Raw genomic sequence first — 19,054 nt, 5'->3', positions numbered from 1 at the left:
TGGGAGAAACCAGGCTTAGTCGGGGGGCCAGTTCTCCTCTGGCCAACAGTGCTTTGTTACAATTCAGGTTGCTATCATAAGTCCAATAGGATCGCAACATTAAAAGTATTTATTTCAGTTCCATCCAATTGAGGATCGAACTAGCACAACTTTGTCAAAAAAAATAGCTGGTGAACTGGCAGAAAAGATCATTGAAATGAAAAATAACAAACAGCTCATCCCCTTTTCTGCAAAGAAAGACTGAATGTAGGAAACAGGATGTTAGCTAAGTTTGAGTAGATTGTAAGTAGATACGTTTTGTTTTTCATAATTTAAAGTTCAAGTTGCTTTGCCCCTACGATGACATGGTAGAGACTTGTTTGATTATTTGTAGTGCTGCCAGTGCAGCATGTTTATTTTATTTTGTTGTTTTTTTTTGTTTTATGTAATGTTAATTCAAGTAAAGTTTGATACAACATAATTAGACTGTTCAGATCTGATGCCCTAGTGAACAATGGGTTTGTATAAATATATTGTTAATAAAACAACTTTCTCTAATATCCTGTCTGTAGTGTTGGTTCTATTGTAGTTCATAGTCTGGTATTAACTTCTCATTTTAAACGGTAAATATCTTGCATATAATTAATGGATGGCTGTATGTTTTCTGTTGATAGCTTATAGACTTTCAACTGTTATCAACTGTTTTTCACTTTAATTGGATAGTCCTAAAATATATCTACAAATGCTTAGTTAAGAATGTCTACTAATGATCTTCTGAACGTAAACTTTAGACTAGTTGACAAGCAACAGATGCACAACCAATGTTTAGCTGACTATCAACAGATAATAAACTAGTAATTATTAATTTGATGCATTTGAGACCCTTAAGTAAGGATGATATAATATGCTCTTGATCATACGTTGACATGACTGTAGACTTTCAACTGACAGATTGATTTTGAGTAGTTGGTAGACAACTTAGAGGATGGTAACACAATCTACAGAAAGTCAGCTGACTACTAGTTAACAACCTGTTGCGAAATAAATACTGACAGCATGCACTTTTTGTAAAATCTATAGATTAGAAATTAAAATGTGCCTTATAATCTACAGGCAGTTAGTTGAATGTATGTTACTTGTCTGTTGAAACAATGTTGTTGAATGTCAACTGATGCACTGTTGACATGCTACTATATGAGTACTGATAACTAGTAGAGTGTCAACAGATGGACTATCAAAATAAAGTGTTACCCAAAACATTTATTCAAATTCTGAATGGATTATACAGCCTATAAAGTGCACAAAGACACCTATAATCACTTAAAGGCAGTCATTCATCTCAGTTCATCACAATCTCACAAAGTAATTACATAAAGTAAATATGATTAAAGTAATCATATTATAATCAACAAAGCTGTCTACTCTGCACAGTGAATCTCTTATTGTTGAGACTGGGTATGGTTGTAAGACTTTTTGCTTCAGCATCTGCAACTCACAAAATTTTTGGCCAAGAGTACTCAATTTTTTATATAAAGTACCCACATTTGTTTACTATAAAATGATTAATTCAAAAGTTTGCAAGAATATCGCAGCCCTTATAAGTTGATGTCAAATACATGGTGTGCCTTTGTTACAATCTACCCCACTACCAGACCACCAGATGCACACTGCTAGCTATCACCGTGACGCAATGAATAGTTCAATATTATGTATTATTTTGATGCATAGAATCAGATACATTGGTAGAGTCAATGTCTATCTCTTTAATCTGAATAAATTACCTACGTGGTTGGTGCAGTTAGGTTTTCAATAGCTAGCTTGCTCCTAACACTTTACATAATAGGCTAGCTTGCATGTTTTGGCCAAATGCTAGCATGCAATTACTGTAGGTAGGATGTACACATTTTGAATCTTATTATTATACAATATATGCAAAAGTCATCATTAATGTGTCATATATGACTGTTTTCTATGAGACAGACTGTAAAAAAGAATGTGGGTACAACTTCCGGTGAGGTGGCGGAAGTAGCATACTAATGGTACTTTGTGTGCTAATTAGCAAAGAGGCTACGTGTTTTTTGGATCATTGTTTACTTTGTAAAGCTGCAAACCTTTTTGAGAGATGTCGTTACGGCGCTCAGGGACAACATTTCAGTCTAGTACATTTATTAGTTAATATCACTATACAACAGTTTTCGTGCCCTTAATTGTCCTTTACTTTACTGACCTTCCACGAAAGTGCTGCTGCATGACTACAAGAGCATACTGCCCATGCAATACATGAACAACCCGCTGTCTGTTCTTCACCTGTCACTGATGCTAGCACCAAAGCCTTATGATGTGATATTTTCGCGTTTTCACTGTCATATATGCGATGCTAAAGGCTATGTTAACCGTTGCGATAATCAGAGGTGTAAAGAGTACCTGAAAACCATACTTGAGTAAAAGTACTGATACCTTACATCGAAAATGACTCCACTACAAGTTACAAGTAACCAAGTCCAATACGACTTGAGTAAAAGTCTTAAAGTATCTGATTTTAACAGTACTTAAGTATTTTACTCATGCCGAATGCAGGCTTAGAGATGCACTAGTCCTGAGAGACATGCCAGTGAAAATAAGAAACAATTGATTTGTAGGATGAGAAATCAAGTTTATTTTCTAAAATTAAAATAAAATTGAACACCTCAATGTTGCATTAAATCAAGGTCGACACAACAACCAATATCCAACACCAATATCCTTCAAAACGGTCTTGTCAATATAGCGGATAAATAAAACAATGTTAAGTAAAATTAAATAGCCAAAGTCTACTGTATGTGCTGGTTTGAGCCTCATCACCAGTTGCAGTCATTTCCTCATCTAATAAATAAAACATCTGCGATCAGCAACTACCTGCTAATGCACTCACATTCATGTAAAGTAGCCTTGTTGACAAGTTTTGGGCGAGTAAAGGCAAAATGCACAAGATATAGTACCTTCAATGCCCTTAGATGGCGATATCGCTTCTTTATATCAGAAACAAACTGCTGCAGAAAAAGTTAGCTGCCATGAAAAATGTAATTTGTAATTGCATTACTCATCACAAATGTAGTGGAGTAAAAAGTACATTTACTTGCTCAAAAATGTAGTCAAGTAGTGAGTAAAAGTTGCCAATATCTTTGATACTCAGTACAACTACAAAGTAGCCAAAAAGATACTTAAGTACAGTAACTAATTACATTTACTCAAGTACTGTACACCTCTGTCACGATCACTGTCTGTTCCTGTCAGCTCCTGGACTCCACTTCCCATAATCCTCCCTTCCAATCACATGCACCAATCACCAATTGCCACACACACCTGCAGATCATTACCTGGACTATTTAAGACACACACACACACACACACACACACACCCTTGGCGAAGTCTTGATTTGCCCCGGTGATCAACTCTGAGCGTTTTCTTGTGGACTGTTTACTCTGTTTCTGTTGGACTGTTTATTCGTTGTGATTCTCTGCTGCCTGCCCTGATCCTTGCCTGCTTACTGGACTGTGTTTGTTTGCCGCCTGCCTCGACCATTGCCTGTCCCCGTTTACGTCTCTGCCTCTGCCCTTACCTGTGTATATACTATTCTTAATAAAAGCTGCAAATGGATCCCCGCTCTGCCGACCCTTCATTACAACCTCTGGCGTTAATAAATACACACATTTATGGAAAATACCAGAGACTGCTTGAGGAACGTATACAATTCTTATATGATTATAATCGTGTATTTATTTGGTTTAATGTTTTATCTGTCTCTTCCCTGTGCCTTTGTTGATACCGGACAAATGCATATGCATATCTTTCACAGATTCACACACTCCGGTTCTTCTCATGAGCTCCCTCTGTTGCTCTGGCTGAAAGGATAACAGTATAGTAGGGGAGTATGCGATTTCGGACGCAGCCATAGTGACTTTAGTTTGTAATTACATATCTCCGTGCCAGCTTTAGTATTGATGGTAGCTTATAATGCAATAAATATAGATTTGATTTTCCATGGTTAACCGTGTTCATGATCATTAAACTAACCATACATAATAAAAAAAAACTCACATCAACAATAAACACATCAATAAGTGTACATTATTGTATGCATTTTTGTATGTATTGTATTAATTTTATTATCTTTAACTCTCCTGTCCAAGCACTTTTAAGACAATGATCATGTGTGTTTAGCGCCATCAACCGACCATTATAATGAGATGAATTCATTAAAGAATCCCTTCTTTCTCGTTTAATTCTGACATAATATTCAACCACAGATGTTTCGTGACTTTTCTCTCTGTAAAATTAGGTATCTGCAATTAGCTAGGTAGCAACACTGATACTCGTCATCGCTTAATTGGACTAATTTGGACAGTCTTGCTAAACGTGTGTTGTTTTAATGAAGGGATTTTAAAACTTCGCGTTGGGGAAATATAAACTAATTAAGTGTGTAAGGACTGCCATCTTGCCTTATTTATGACCCTGTTGTGATGTAAAGTAAATGGAGTCGAGAGATTTTCAGTCTTGAGATGCAAGGAGAGGAGAGAAAGAATCTTCTCTTTCTTGCAGAAAAAGCACAGATCACCTTAACAAGCTGAACCTGCAAAATGAAGCTAGGACTGTACACAGTACAACTCAAAGAGATGTTTAATTAGTTTTTACTATGGCAATAGTCATATTTTTATTTTAAAATTACACAAATAATTTTTTTATTATATTGCAATTTATGATTGTGTTTACATGTAGTGCCCTCAGCCCTACACTACCGGTCAAAAGTTTGGAAACATTACTATTTTTAATGTTTTTGAATGAAGTCTCTTATGCTTATTAAGGCTGCATTTATTTCATAATAAATACAGAATTTTGTGAAATACAATAAAATACAATAATATTGTGAAATATACTTTAAAATATCATTTATTTCTGTGATGCAAAGCTGAATTTTCAGCATCATTACTCCAGTCTTCAGTGTTACATGATCCTTCAGCAATCATTGTAATATGCAACTGTTAGTCCGATCGACTTGAAATTTGGCATGCAGTGTCTTGGTCCAAGGGGGCATGATAGTCCATGAGGACATTGGTGTATCTCAAAAAACATGGCCGCCATCGGCCAATGAATTTTGAGCACCTATTAGAGGCCTTAAAGTGCTTGAACCCCGATGATTGCTTCTCGCAGCTATATTTTTTTCTTATTTTCAAATCTCCCTCTTGCTAGTTCTCTATCCTCGACCGTCATATGCCCCCTAATGCTGATTGGTTAGACGTTTGTTGCTGGTATCGGCCTGACTTATTTGAAATACTACTGAGTGCTCCTTTAATGTGAACATAAACGAAAGACATGTAGCACAGAGTTAGACAACTAGGCTTTCCGTCTAATGTCAAGCTAAAAAAACTATAAGTGTTATAAAGCATTTGCATAACAACTGTTACTTGTATTGAGGTTTTCTTTGTTAATAAAAATACGGCACTTCATTGTTTGTTCATGTTAGTTCACAGTGCATTAACTAATGTTAACAAATACAACTCTTGATTTTAATAATGTAAATGTTGAAATTAACATTAACATAGATTAATAAATGCTGTAGAAGTGCATGAACTAATGTTAACTAATAAACCATATTGTAAAGTGTTGCCACTAATGTTAGTACATGTTTGATAGTTCATGCATTCATTTTACATTTAGTGGTAAACTAAATCAGTCAGGCTCCATAAGAAGGAATAAGACATATTTTGACTTTAAATTCAATTTAAACAATTATTGTCATAATTTAAACTATTAACATGGTTATAAACATTATTTAATCACCATTTAAATAACAGATTATTTTCATCCTAAGAGAAACAACGTGAAGTTGACCGTTTAGTCACTTGTTTGATAAACTGACACAAAGAACATCTGTACATGAATCATTATATATTAGATCAGGCATTAGAATTAACACAGTTACTTACATGTTGTTGCATTACTGTCGAGTCCATATTGTAAAAGTATGTTTGCAAAGCCTGCTCCGAAATGCAATTGATTTACCAAAGAATCCAGAGTGAAATGTACGAAATACAATCCTCAACTGAGAAATTCATGTTGTTGAAAATAAATAATCATATTCCTAGCATTATGGATCCTTTGAAAGGTAGTGTTATTTTTAGTCTTGTATCGCTCTTCTCTCCTTGTCATCTTACTAACACACCAGTTGCAATGTAACATTGCAATGATGAAGTAGGCCTTGATTTCTTCTGCGGAGGTGGCCTAGATAGGCACAATCCAGGACTGGGCCTGGTGTCAATAAAAGCTTTTATTGGACTAACAAGTAAGGTGACACTCCCAGTTTTTGGTGTACTGTCACCGACTGGAGCTGTCCCCAGAAATGTCCCTGTTTTACAGTTCATTCAAAACAACCCGTAAATACATTGCAAAAATGCCTGACCAACATGCACCATGATGGTTATAGTAGCAATCGTGTAGTGATTATTTTCACCAACAGATGACACTGCAAGCTATGCCGACTCTACTTGGTCGCGACTCGCTACTTCATGAAGAACATAACCTGGACGCGGGCAGAGCACAATTATCATCAAAAAAGATGATACATCATTATCGCTTTCAAGGTAGTAACATACTAACTATTCATGTTAAAGTAATATACTGCAAATGTATATAAGTAATAACTGTTTTCATTGTGTGATTTTGTTGTTGTTGTTGTTGTTGCGGGTATGGCGAATTGTATTAAAACCAGACCAAAAATCCTAATAATCAAACTAAATCATAATAATTATTAATGTTAATAGTAATATAGGGAACCCACAACAATAATACCATTTTTTTTAAAAATCCAAAAATGTATTGTCCACATTTTTTTAATTAATAGATAATTACAAATGAGATTTCAGTGATATTTTGTCCACACAAATAGGAAATGTCCCCCGTTTCCATTTCAGAAATCTGGTCACCTTACTAACAAGGACGTTTTCAGTTCTGAAACTTACAGGATATTCTTATAGTACGATGACCTCTTATATATCAAACGCTCAAGGGAAAGTTGATTTCTCAATTCATGACAACTTTAACTAAAATATGTATGAACATACACCAAGAGTGCCATCCTTATTCCTTTACACCACTGGTACAAAAACCAAAGAAAAAAAAGAAAAAAATATTTGTAGTTCTTTTATTTTATTTATATAATTAAACATATGGACTCAAAAGAAAGCCCAAACACCCCTGTTCATGTTTATTGTAAAGTGTTACCAGGTTTTGGCCCTGAACATTTTTATATTAGTAAAACCTGAAACACTTTCACTCACATAGTAAATCAATCAAAGCAGAGCATTCTTTGATATCAGGACCTAAAAACATTTGCACTTGCATTATAATGCATCACTAGATTTCAGCACAATACAATACATATTTAACTCACTTTACTTGCCAATAAGTAAATGCTATTTGTGTATTGTTACCTAGAAGAGGATGGGGACTGCAATATAGAGGAGAGTGAGCGGTTAGAGACTGCTGCTAGTGGACAATCTTTACCACCAATTACCACCAACTGTGGTTTCACCAGGCAGCAGACACTACTTAATCGATTTAGCCTAATGCATCAGCACCCTCAGGTGAAAAAAAAGTACATTTCTATAATGTACTTAAAGTGCTCTATTTTTGTGCACTAATTTTGTACTCAATATGTACTCCGCCCTGGATCCTCCCACTGTCAGTGTCACCATGGTGCCTGCGGCACCAACTCTACGCCCTCCACCAAAGCCTCCGCCATCTTTCATCATCATGAACTGTTTCTGACACGGCGCGAAGACGTGCCTTTCCGAGGGGGGTGTTATGTCACGTGTAGATCTGGGCTGCGTTCAGCCCCAACAAAACGTTGCAAAACATTTTTTAAATGGAAACGGTGGTGCGTTGAACACCCTGTTCTGATGACAGAGTTGCAACTTTGACAGCTGAGAAGGCCATACTTTGTGTTCTTTTTGAAGAATTTTCAGAGCCTGATGAAATCGGTATAAATACGTGTTTAATACTGCAAAATATGCTCAATGTTACAGTCACTGCCCTTGCGTATACCAAGCTGCAGCGGAGACATTTGTAAACGATTTTTCTGCTGATTGGGCTGACATTTTTGACACACCCACCAAACAAGAGAAAACGTATCTCAAACCCCATTGCACACCGTTGTTCCATGAAACATGTCATAGCAAAACGTTGTGCACCGTTTTGAGCTTGATCGTGCCCCAGTTCTGTCTTGTCTGTATTAGTTCTCATTATTCACCATGGTTTCTAATTAGTTAAGTCTTGTCAGCTGTTTCCGTGTAGTAGTCATCATCTGTGTATTTAAGTTCCTGCCTGTTGTCTGTTCATGGTCAGTCATTGTTGGTGAAACGAGTTATGTTCTCCTGTTGGATGTAAGCTGTTCTTATGTGTATCACCAGTAAACGCTATTTCTATCGCATCCTGTTCCTCATCTTCCTTCATTGGCTAAACGTTACAGTAGGTGCTTACTAACAAATAATTTATCTGGGATGTGCAGGTTGTGCTGTGACATGTAACTTGAAACTATTTCTACAATCTACTTCATCACTTGCTATTGCTACAATAGACTTTAATTATGTTCACATTAGGGCTATGTGGTCCGAAACAGACACACGTCTTGGGCTAAATTTGAACCAAACCGGACAGACCAAACAAAGCCCAACTTTCAACGTCTATTTTGGGCTAAATTTGGACAAAATCAGACGGACTAAACAAATCTCAATTTTCAACATCTATATTTGGGCTAAATTTGGACCAAATCAGACGTACCTAACAAAGCCCAATTTTCAACGTCTATTTTTGGGCTAAAAGAAGGCCATGACGGGCTGACTTGATTTAGCCTAAAAAACAATGTCCTAATGATATCTGGTGCTGGGTGGGCTGTTACGGATGTGACCACTCTGCAAGTGGCACTAAAAGTTTTATTATTTTTATCCCTTTATCCCTTATATTTATCCTTCACATATACACTTTTACAGTGTATATTCTCTGTCTGTCAGTGTACTTTGTGATCCTATTAAAGTAAATCTCACATCCACATTCATGCTGTTGTAATGATCTTTACATTTATAAGTCACACATAAACTGGATCTGGTTTCCTAGTTTGTTCCCTCATACTGATCTGTTCACCTGTTCTGTTATTTATCTCATTAGTTCTTCTTGTTATTCAAGCCCCGTGTTTCCTGAGTTCATTGTTCAGTGTGGTCAATGTTAAGTGGTTGTGATATTTGTTTCCCTGAGTTTTCTCATGTATTTTTGGAATAAAGTCTGTTTCCTTGTACTATTCTTGTCGTGAGCTTCATTGTTAGCAGCCACCTGTGACAGCTGCATTTTGTTAGCTATTTTATTGTACTATATGGATGGTTGGCTGCCATGTTGCGATCACGTGACCAACTCGTCCCCTTGAATTATAAAGTTCTATATGACATTTTTGTCAAAATTGATTTATTCACATATTCTTTTTCTGTGACAAATATATATATATATATATATATATATACACATACATATACATATATATATATATACACACATACATATGCATATATATATATATATATATATATATGTCACAGACACGCCAGGCTCCACCGTCAGCCAATCACAACGCACACTGTCACCAGAATACTGATCACCGGCACCTGCACCTCATGAGCACCTCATCACCCACAGTATGAAGAACACTCACACTCTTCACTCTAGGTCTGGTCTCGTTTGCATCTACACTTACCTGTATGCTTACCTTAAGGACTCCAAACGATCTACTTACCTGTCTCCAGTGTCTCCTGTTCTCCTCGCGTGTTTCTCCGTCAGTGTGTGAGTGTTCTCCGTTCTCCGTGTCAAGATTCTCCAGCGTCACTCAAGCTCTCCACAACTGCAACCATCAATAGGACAGTATCACCACTCTGCACTCCATTGGTGTCAATAAACTACCTGTTTGCTAATTCCTGTCTGCGACCCTTCTGTACTGTAACAATATACACACACATATATATATATATATATATATATATATATATATATATAATATGTATATAGAAAAAGTGAACCACTTGCAGAATCTGTGAAAATGTGCAAAATTTTAACAAAATAAGAGAGATCATACAAAATGCATGTTATTTTTTATTTAGTACTGTCCTGAGTAAGATATTTTACATAAAAGATGTTTACATATAGTCCATAAGCCCTTTTTTAAAAGTTGTGTTTGAGTCCCTCAGTTGTCTTCAGTGTGAAAATCATTCAGTCACTGCTGGAAAGGGTTCAAATATGCAAAAAATGCTGGAAAACTGAAGAATCTGCAGGACCTGGAGATTTTTTCTGACACTTACTCAAACTTCCTCCTTCCTTTTACTCTCTAGCCTAGAGAAATCTCCCTGATAATGACCCCCAGTGCCCTCTAATGGCAGGGAGTAAAAAATTACAACTTACACAAAGTAAAAAAGACAGGTAACAGTTTACTGTTTACTAGATTTTCTACATTGTAGATCTCAACTTGCTTCGGTTCGGTTAACATCTCAACTCTGTAGTTTACGTTATTCAACTGTTTCAAAACTTTGGCAGGCCCTTGCCACTTAGGTGCTAGCTTGGCCATAAATGCGTCCCCTGCACGAGACAATGGGTGAGCTCGAACCAAGACAAGTTCTCCTTCCTGGAAGGTTACTTGCTGCCTCTTCATGTTGTAATATCTCTGTTGCCTGGTCTGTGCTCTTGTGACATTCTCTTTTATTCTTTCCAAAAGTGATTGCTGACGTTCAATAACTTCATATGCAGATTGGTCAGGATCAGGCGAACGATATTGGAGTAGTTCGAGGGATCCTTTCAACTTGCGCCCTAGAGCGATTTCTGCGGGGGTATAGTTGGTACTCTCCTGCCAAGATGAATTAATTGCAAACCTGAACTCATGGATCCACTGTTCCCAATTTCCGGTGATTGTCCTTAACATACGATGCGATCATGACCTTAAGAGTTCTGTTCACCCTTTCAGTCAGGTTAGTTTGCGGGTGGTATGCAGTGGTAAGTTTTTGAATGGCACCCCACTGTCTGCAGGTAGCGTTCAAAAGTTGTGAGGTAAATTGTGGTCCTTGGTCTGACACCAAATAAGTAGGTACTCCCCATCGGGTAAAGATCTCCTTGATAAGGATGTTAGTTATCAAAGGTGTCTTAGCTGACCGCAAGGGAAACACCTCGACCCACTTGCTACAGTAATCCACAGTAACCAGTAAATACTCATTCAACTTCACGCTTCTCGGAAATGGTCCCATAAGACCAATGCCTACCATATATCCAGGCTCTTTTACAGGAGTAGATTGAAGGGTTCCAGAAAGTTTGGATATACGTGGCTTGTATTGCTGACAGACTTGGCACTGTTTGCAGTGATCCCATACATCTTGCTGGATTTCTGGCCAGTATACCACGTTGAGTAATCTACGCAATGTTTTCATGTGCCCAAGATGCCCGCTCAAAGGATTGTCATTGTCCTTTGGGATGATGACTTGCAGAGTATGGCCCTTTTGACTTTCAGGAACACATCTGAACAGAAAGCTATTCTGTACAACATAGTGGATACGTTGGGGGTCGATAGGGTTAAGCTTGGCTTCATCCCACAGAGGATGCAATGATGGGTCACTTTTCTGGCTTCGACCAAGTTCTTCCCAGTTAATCGGTAAGTCTCCATTCACATCCTTTGCTTGACATACTGAAACACTTCCCAGTAGCTCTCCCTCAGGCATTGCACGGGACAGTGAATCAGGTACGACGTTACATCTCCCTTTTCGGTACCTCACAGTAAAGTCAAACCCCTGAAGTCGGATAGCCCACCTGGTAAGTCTCAGGCGAGGATGGTTGAATACCCAAGTGAGTGCGGCATGATCAGTAAGGATTTCAAAGGGTTTCCCTTCTAGGTATTGTCGCCACTTCTCAACCACCCAGACCACAGCGAGGCATTCCTTCTCTGAAATTGCATATGATTTTTGACTCCTTGAAGCAGCCGGGATGCATAGGCAATGACATGTTCTCCCTTTTCCGACTCCTGAGTCAGTACAGCCCCAAGTCCAAAGTCACTCGCATCAGTCTGCACTTTGAATGTTTTACTTGAGTCTGGAGGCATGAGAATTGGGGCCTTTTGCAGGGCATTCTTCAGATCTTCTAAAGAATGTTGGCACTCCTCAATCCAGTTCCAGGGTACACCCTTCCTCTTAAGGGCATGAAGTGGAGCAGCACGGTCTGAAAAATGCGGAATAAAGTGATGATACCACCCTGCAAGACCTAGGAAACGCTCAACTTCTTTAATATTTTTTGGCATAGGAAAATTCTTGACAGCATCCACTTTGGAATCTTCTGTCTTGACACCTTCTGCTGAAATGACGTGTCCCAGAAAAGTCAGTGATTTCCTTACCAATTTACATTTCCTGAGGTTAAGGGTTAGGCCAGCTGATTCCAGCGAAGCAAACACCTTCTTCAGATCTTGAAAATGTTGCTGGATGTCTCTGGAGTATACAACAATGTCGTCTATGTACACAAAGCAACATTTGCCTATAAGGTCCTGTAGAACTTTCTTCATCAGCCTTTGGAACGTTGCACCAGCATTTTTCAACCCAAAAGCTAGACGAACAAATTCATATTGGTTGTACTTTGTAACAAAAGCAGTTTTTTGGATGCTATTTTCATCCATCAACACTTGCCAGTATCCCGTCTTGAGGTCTAGGGTACTAAATACTGTTGCTCCGTAGACAGACTCCAAAATATCTTGTATCTGAGGCATGGGAAAGCCATCCAGTGAGGTTTTGGCATTCAAGACTCGATAATCCACACCGAAACGCATACCTCCATCCTTCTTGGGTACTAGCACTACTGGAGCTGCCCATAGGGATGTAGATGGCTGTATTATACCTTTACTCAGCATGGCCTTAACTTCCCCATCAATTAAGTTTTGCTTATTAACTGGAACAGGATAAGCTCTTTTCCGTACGGGGATGGGGTCATTAGTTATGATCTGGTGCTTAATGATAGAGGTTTGACCCAGTGCATCAGTACAGACAGTCGGCCAATTTAACAGCAACCCCTCTTCTCTGCCCGAGAGGCATCAGCAAGATCCACCAACTCTTTGATGGCAACTATGGAGTCATCGGATACTTGCACTATTGGCGGGGCACAGTGTATGTTAACTGAGGGTGATTGGTCATAACAAGAAAAAGGGTGTAATATTTCCTTTTGCCCAGGCAATGAATATGCGGAGGTATCAAAATCCAGTGTGACTCTACATGTCACAAGGAACTCAAGGCCTAAGATGAGCGGAAAAGCTAGGTCCGCATCTCTCATGATGAATAGTTGCAATGGGTTTGTGCATCCTTGTAGAGCACACTCCCAAGTAACTTCACCTAAATGCCCTCTGGACATGGCCGTTGGTAAGGGCAAATGTCTGTCCCCGACTGGACTACCAAGACTCAGTCTCATCCTTCCATCTCCTCCACAATGACTCCTGGATTAAAGAGTATGAACTGCCTGTATCCGTAATGGCTTCACAAGAATGGTTACGCAAAGTTATAGTCAAGGTTAGTAGCTTGACATTACCTCTTCTGGAGGACTGTTCAGCCTGACGTTGCTTCCAGAAGGCCCTTTCCTCAGCAATACCCCACTCTACCAAAGCTCCTGTGCGCACCAAATCATCAAAAGGAGTCACAATTCTCCAAATAAGCTATTGGGTCTTCATCTGCTGTGCTCCCAAACTTAGGGAATTCTATTTTAACGGCCATTTTATAAGGCAGCTGGTGTAGCATAGAAGTTACACCTGTACATCTGGTGTTGACGCGATAGTTGGTGTAGAGGTAGCTCCAGGCGTAAGACAAAATATAAACCTGAGATGGCTGTCCCGTCTTTTCATGCAATCCATCACAGCTTTACCTTGTAGTTGGTTTTCTAGGGTTTTCTTTAGCTGGTTATTCTTTTCTTCTATAAAAGCAACAAGTTTTTCCTCCAACTTCTTCAAACTTTCATTGTCTAAGGATGATTGACTGGACATTAGCTTTGTCAAGTCTGGCATCTGCCCCTCTACAGCAATCAAATGATGGTCATACTGTTGAAGAGAATTCTAAATGTACGTTTCGACTCCCCAGACACGTTCTACACTCTCTTTCTCCATCTTGTCCGGTCTGTGCTCCAGTTGTCTCACCTTTGTCACAATGGTAAGACTAATCAGACTTTCCTCATCCTCTTCCGGTGGTGGTGGAGGTGGTAGACCACTTGAGTCATTGTCCTCTTCTGGAACAGCCTTCTGACTCTAAATACAGGCTACTAAATGAGCTTATCAGTTCCTGAACTGGCTCACATCGGGTTATAAAAGGTTCAGAAGTATAGACTAGGTCCATTTTGAGAATAGACTCAGAGTTGTCTCGTGCAGGAGCCTCAGCCAAGTCTTAAACTAAGAGATGAGGCAGTTATTGGTCACAACCCTTTCATACCTTTTCACAAATTGTAACCAAGCACTCGGGTAAACCACACTGGGTGAAAAACTGATGCTTATACATAGACATATTGAAGAAACAAAACATATGATTCAAAGTTGTTAAAGTGGTGATCAAAGTCCCTGTTCGAGTGCCAAATTATGTAACAATTAAATCAGGAGTCACATAAATAAATGAGGAGGGATCAATCACCACTTAATACCACATTGTATTTCCTTGTCAGCAAAATATTCAATTTTGGAACACCACAAATGTCTTGACAAAAATACATAAAGCAGAATTATCAACCTTTTCACCATTGGAAGCAAGTACTTATAAATGTCCACCCAACATTAAAGTCCTGAGTACCACAAATGTCCTTTTGTACTTCACTTCATTGTAGATGTTAGGATATTAAAAGCATGAGATTGTAATTCACCCATCACAGGTTAATCCAAAGTTTGTAAAGGAGCGCAGATATAATCCCAAATTGAGGAGAAACACAAATCAAAATCTTGAACCAGATGAGATGTCCTCAAAATCAAGTAGATACAAAAAACCCTCTGGACAAAGCAAAAACAAGCAATACAACATGAGGTTCAGCAAACAAAATACATTTTCCACTAAAAGCTCTAATGAAGATAAAGAAACCAATAAACTCACATTGACATGTAGAACATAAATGTTCCTCAACCAGGGTTTCTAAGATGAAAGCATGGAGAGAGCAAACACTCCCAGCTAACAGGTATATCTTAGGCTGTGTCCGAAATTGGCCCCTATACCCTTAAATAGGGCACTATTTGAGGGGACAGCCATTTGTAGTGGTGTCTGAAACCATAGTGGATGATGTTGAGTGCACTCATTCAATCCCACAATGCACTGCAATAACAAGTGTAGAACCGATGCACGCTCAACGGCTAGAGAATACCCATAATGCACTGTGAGAGTCGCGTGCTGAATGAATTCCCGCATCTCGCCAGGAGATGGCGCCCGCAGCTGAATCAATCATCCATTTATTTTCCAAATCGCGCTGGTCCAGTATAATATCATCCAGGTATAATTTCCTTTTTAATTGATCATCATTTCGTTTGTACATGCTAGTTTTCATGGCAGAGTTTAACATAAATATTCATTACTACTGGAGCTGCCAGTTTGCTACATTTCAAATGATTATTAAATAGCAAGCACAAACTATGCAAGATCGGCAGCCCTTCCGGTGCACTCAGTGTCCAAATTCACTCACTCGTTTCATTCACTCCTTCAAATGGACTATATTAGTGGAGTAATGTAGGGAATAGTGAATGAGGGTATAGGGGGCGATTTCAAACACAGCACTACTCAAACTTCCTCCTTCCTTTTACTCTCTAGCCTAGAGAAGTCTCCCTGATAATGACCCCCTAGTGCCCTCTAATGGCAGGGAGTAAAATTACAACTTACACAAAGTAAAGAAGACAGGTAACAGTTTACTGGAACTGTTACAGCTGAACAAACAAATCAGAATAATAAACAATCAGTACAGAGCTAGAAAGTCAATTTCATGCTGTTTGTGGCACAGCAATAGCACACTTTCACTCTTAGTAATCATAGACTTAATTATTTTGAATTATTAATAATTATTTAATTAAATATTTTTCTTTAAATCATAGATAATTTTAATTTCTTTTCTTTCTTTTTTTTTTTCTTTTTTTTTGGAATGTAGCTCTAAAATAAAGCACAGTGATTGAATGAGCAAATTCAGACCCAAGGACTGATAAAACTCATGGCAGCCATCAAGTTCAGACTGACGTCTCATCAGCATTCTGTGTGCGTTTGTCGTGAACATCCTTGAGATTTCTGCAGACCAGAACACACAGGATTGGGTCTGAAATCACTCTCAAACTCATCAAGCAGACAGACATCACATACCACATTTTGTGGACTATAGTGAATAAATCTAAACAGATGATCAACATGAATGGTAAGTACAGCATAACAAAAGTAACCATGCTAACAATGAACACTGAATGTGTGTTTTTTCTGACAGGAGTTGGAGGAGCTTTACAGGTGAGTGTACATGTTACAGCCAATAAACTCAGTGGTGCCAAACTTGTGCCAAGACTGAATATCATATTGGGTAGATTTCCAAATGGATGCATGAAAAAAATGAATGCACTCGGTAAGGAAAACACAAGCACAAGCATGAAGATTATGATGTAACAGGGCAGTGAGAAAATATGAGCAGAACACAGTGGATATTTCAGTGTCAAAACCCCCTCTAGAGCCACCAGCTGATGCAGGTGAAAACCATATAAACTTAATGCTGACCAAGACTGGAAAACCATGTTACCGTACAAGTATATTTTTATGAGTAGCCATGACACTGTAAATAGATTTAGGATCAGTTCTATCAGGTCACTGAAGAGGAGGATAATGATAAAGGTTGAAATTCGGCCTCTGTGGCGGCGCATATGAAGACAGGCCCAAACCAGAGCTGGCAGACCCACACAAACACTAGCAATGAGAAAGATAATTAGTCTGATGTCTGGATATGAAGAATTATAATCTGAATAAAAATCCATTTGATTTATATGCAGATCTTCACAAAACATCAGTTAGTAATTTTAGTTGCTGTGCTTGAGATGTCACGATCACCGTTTTTGTTTTTGTCCTCTATGGTCACTTTGAGCTGCTGAAAGACAAAATAGATTAAAGAGCTGATTTAGTTTGCTGTGTTTATATAAAATGTATTTCCAATATGGTCTATTTAAATCATCATTAACAATGAAGTGATTAATCACATTATGTTAACATTGTTCATAGAATGCAGTCGAGTGCTAGAGGAAAACTTTATAGCTTTTTCTTTGAAAAACTCTGAAGAGTTTGTTTTTCAAACTAATGATTGATGTACAGTCCTCCTGATGTGGAATATCTTGCTTCGACTTCAGCACCCTCAGAGGGGCCCAGAAAACCAGGACTTCTTCCTGCACAATTTTATGATTTAAAAGTAATTTGTAATATAAAAAGTAATAATTTTATAATCTGGCATATACGCTTCACCTTAAGATGTTCATTTGTATATGCTAAAACCTGCATTTCACAGAGGATTTGGATCAAAAAGTTTGCTTTAAACAGTTGTGAAATAATAAAGTGAAGAAACTTGGACACAAATGTATTAATACTCTATATTGTATTATAATTTATTAAAGATTAAGTAACATGGTTACAGTAGCCAAATTTAAAAAATCTTTCCACATCATTTTGCCTGTTCCGTCAATCAAGAAAGCGTATTTTATATGTATCCTACTGTGAAAAATAAGTGCCTTTAACTGAAAAGAATGTGCACTAGCTTACTTAAGATCTTGAAGGTATACATTTTTAAAAAAGCTGTAATTGCAGATGTTTCTAAACACACTTCATAAAGTACACTTTGTAATGTCAAATTAAACATTACTTTAAAGTATTTTAAATCATTGTTTTATGTCTTTTTTCATGCTTTAAAGTACACTTATTGTGATGTGTTGACTAATATACTAAATCACATGTAAAGTATTCGATTATATTTTTAGTGTGCTATTTTTAGTGTATCTGTAGTGATATTCAATATTACATTTAAATTTAATATATTTTAAATGTACTAAATGTACAATCACAAATGTATTTAAATACATGACATTCAGGTTTTAATAGAAATGACACAGTATGCTTTAGTTTACCATGTTTGTCAGTACATGCAAAAAAAAAAAAAAAAAATCCAAATTTCAGGTAATTGTATTCAATATAAAATTTAAACTATAGCACACTTTCACTAATTGCAATTAAGTGTCTATAATCATTATGTTCAGTTCACACTTGTATTCGCACTTGTATGTAGGGAAATATTTTGGAGCATGAGTGCATTATTTTTAAAGTATACAATTTTCATAATAATAATAAAAGAAGTACTTAATGGTATGCTACAGTGTACTTCTTTTTCACTCTGGTTTACATTAGGGTCATACTGTATTATTCTTTTAATAGTTCTTATAAATATGTATAATTGACCAAAGAGAACGGATTTACTGTGACTGAATAGTTGTACATATATTACTTGTCACTGTAAGAAAAAATCTGTTGAAAAGTACTGGCAATTTTCTGCCATGATATTATAAGTTAAATTTATAACACATTATAATGCGCAATTCAAAATACGGGTAAAACACAAATTCCTTTATATTAACACAGTACATGGAGCCCTGTTGTTATGAAAATGTCTCTATTAGTCAGCTGAAAGCAAACAATCTAAAAATATATATATATATATATATATATATATATAAATAAATTAAAAAAAATTGGATTCATGAGGTCTTACCTGAATGACACTGACACATTAGCTGTCTTTAGATTCATATGCCATATTCTTTATTTCTCTCTCTCTCTCTGCACATGCCTGAGCGTGGTGAGTGGGTGAGGTGCATGTTAAGTGTGTGGTGAGTGATACTACTTTCTTTCCGTCTTTTTTTTCTATCAAAGTGGATTTTTTTTTTTTTTTTGTAGAGAATGAACAGTGCGGTAGTGATCTTTTTAAAAACAGTCGAGAAAGTTGATTTAATCGTTGAACGAGGGGTAGTGA

General features: G+C 37.5%; 1 long non-coding RNA gene across 1 annotated transcript in view; it reads left to right on the top strand.

The window, feature by feature from the left end:
• LOC127516037 (uncharacterized) overlaps positions 1 to 537 on the top strand; it is a 76,492-nt gene extending 75,955 nt beyond the window's left edge. Inside the window, exon 2 of the long non-coding RNA XR_007930919.1 lies at positions 68 to 537. This is a non-coding gene — a long non-coding RNA (uncharacterized LOC127516037). The remainder of the gene's footprint in view (positions 1 to 67) is intronic.
• The last annotated feature ends 18,517 nt before the right edge of the window (positions 538 to 19,054 follow it).

This window comes from Ctenopharyngodon idella, chromosome 7 (genome assembly GCF_019924925.1).
Source record: "Ctenopharyngodon idella isolate HZGC_01 chromosome 7, HZGC01, whole genome shotgun sequence".
In the NCBI taxonomy this organism is placed as follows: domain Eukaryota; kingdom Metazoa; phylum Chordata; class Actinopteri; order Cypriniformes; family Xenocyprididae; genus Ctenopharyngodon; species Ctenopharyngodon idella.
The sequence above is the reverse complement of the archived record's forward strand: the minus strand, read 5'-3'. Positions and strand labels throughout refer to the sequence as shown.